The 2,500-nt window shown below is 44.8% G+C and overlaps 1 protein-coding gene across 1 annotated transcript in view; it reads left to right on the top strand.

Annotated features, from left to right (window-relative positions):
* Positions 1-2,500, top strand: part of LOC125045879 — a 595,994-nt gene that overhangs the window by 255,277 nt on the left and 338,217 nt on the right. The gene's annotated exons all lie outside the window — the stretch shown is intronic.

A 2,500-nucleotide genomic window follows, 5' to 3' on the forward strand; every position in this document is an offset into this window, starting at 1 on the left:
GATCAAGTGTTTGGTTTCGTAAGTAAAATTCTCAGTCAGAACTGTAAGTCATCCTGCGCCTTTGTCTTGTGGGAGGACGGGGGCGGGTAGGGGGGGTAGGGCGAACGGAGGCAGGGACAAAGCAACTCAAACATCAGATACTTATCACAAGGTAGAAGGACTGCTTTGTTGTCTCTGATTCGTAATGGTTGATTTTGAGCCAACTTGGAGGTCAAGTCCAGATTTCCGTAACAGGATATTTGCTGGAAAACCTCAAGGATACCCACGAAAGGATTTTTCTTCATGATACTATAAACGTATTTCACAGTTCAGTTCATGTACCTATGTTGCCTCAGCGGGACCGTGAAGCGGTGCGATTCCTGTCTTCATTTCTGGCTGAGCGATGAAAGAACGAAAATCAGACTTCGGAAATCATACTAAATGGAGATAGAGATGGCTAGAAACAACTAAAGATATTTAGAGAGAGACATAGAGATAGAGAGAGGTATAAAGGCGGAGAGAGGCAGAAACAGAGAGTGACGTGAGATAGGGACAAACATGGAGCTGAAGTGAAACAGAGACAAAGAGACGGGAAGAGAAATAACAGCAGAGAGAGACATAGAGGTGAAGAGAGGCAGAGAACCGGAAAAAGACGGAGAGAGATATTGATACGAAGATAGGTATAGAGACAGAGTGAAGCATAGAAAGGGTAAGGGAAAGATATTGACAGAGAGACACAGAAACGGAGAGAGATATTGACAGAGAGAAACATAAAAGTGATGAGACGGAGAAAGTCATAAAGACAACGCGAAACACATAGACGAAGAAAGACAGAAAGAGTCATAAAGATAGATACATAAGAGCAGAGAGAAACAGAGACGAAGAAAGGCATAAAGCCGAGAAGAGGAAAGACAAAAGAGACAGAAAGGGAGAGTGGCAGAGGTAGGGGGGGACGTAGACACAAAAAAGAGGGACAGAAGCGGAAGGAGACATGGAGACGGAGAGAAGTAGAGACGGATTTCAGACAAAATAGAAAGACAGATAAAGTGAGAAGGAGAGGGAGAGGGAGCAATATCTGCATTTATCGTCAGAGCGGACATGGATGCTCTCCGTTGGGAAATTCCATTGCGTTGATTGTTTTTGTCACTTGAGAATAACCTTCTCGATATTCTTTGTTGCAAAGACATGTTTTTCTGTTTTGCCTAATCTTGGACGCAGATGATAAAATGCCGTGGATTTGCGGGAACAGGTATATGATACAATCAATAATCAATATATTTGTTTATGCAGCCATTCCGTAATTCCCTTTTCTCCGTGAACGTGCTTTGAGTATCAAGTTGATTAGGACGTGAATTTCATAGGTTTAATTAATCATTCTGTTTATTTATTTTTAACCAATTTGAACATCGGTTATGTAAATTTGGAGGGAACAGAGCTCAGGCAGCGCGGGACGCTAATGTCGGGTTTCACCAGAGTGAAGTTTGAACCGCGCGACCGGATTAGTCCTTGTTGTTCTACGGGTTTTGCAATAGCTTGGCTTTGGTATTCGGAGCCAGGGAGTACAGAAGCCGAGATATTCCCGACATTAAAAGCCACTTAGACAAGTAATTGTTACTTAGTTCTCGGGGTAGCATGTTGAGCAGTGGGACTCAGACCCATTCCGAAGCGGCGGGAATGGCGGTATTACGGGAATATTGTTCCGCGATATGTGCCTCGTTTATTCCGACTTCGTAGATTCGATGATATTGCGGACATCGTGATATTTATCGGTGTTAGGTAATTGTGAGCGTTTTTGTCCTCGCACATGTTTTCATTGTTTTTTTTCTTTTTCTTATCCCCATTCGTCGTGGGAGAGCTCAGGCATCTTTCGTGGGCGGAGGAAGTTCGCTGTGCTTTCTGTGGGAGAATTTACGCCTTGGAGGTTTCTCGGGAGGGATGCAAAGATTTTTCCACAATGACTTCTGCGACCGGTGTTTAAGAGTACTTGCGCGTGTGTGTAACGAAGCCAACGTTAACGTTTCGGTATTAACAGGCGAGGACGTCGGCTGACATACGATTGTCATTTGTTAAGCTTGCTCGTGTTTACGGTCTGGTCGGCCCTCATTTCGCCTCCAGACGGGCTTCATTTGGATATTTTAATGAGTGCTTTGTGTTTTGGGGTCCACGCGTTCTTCCGCGCTCTGAAACATCTGAGAGAGAGAGAGAGAGAGAGAGAGAGAGAGAGAGAGAGAGAGAGAGAGAGAGAGAGAGAGAGAGAGAGAGAGAGAGAGGAGGAGGAGGAGGCGGAGGCGGGGGGTCTGTAAAACTCATTATTTCGAGTTCTTAATGATAGTGCGAAGGAGACGTGGACCGCGTCAAAGGTTAAATATAAAGGGTGCTGAGCCAGCGGTGTTTGCGTAGTTCTCCTCAACCATTACGTAAGCGGCAGTTTTCGGATTATTAATGGCACGGGTAATTGCTTCGCCCAAGTGCGCGCTTGAATTTCACACGCGGATTGCAGTTAAAGAAATCATAGTAGTAA

This window comes from Penaeus chinensis, chromosome 38 (assembly GCF_019202785.1).
Source record: "Penaeus chinensis breed Huanghai No. 1 chromosome 38, ASM1920278v2, whole genome shotgun sequence".
NCBI classification, from domain to species: domain Eukaryota; kingdom Metazoa; phylum Arthropoda; class Malacostraca; order Decapoda; family Penaeidae; genus Penaeus; species Penaeus chinensis.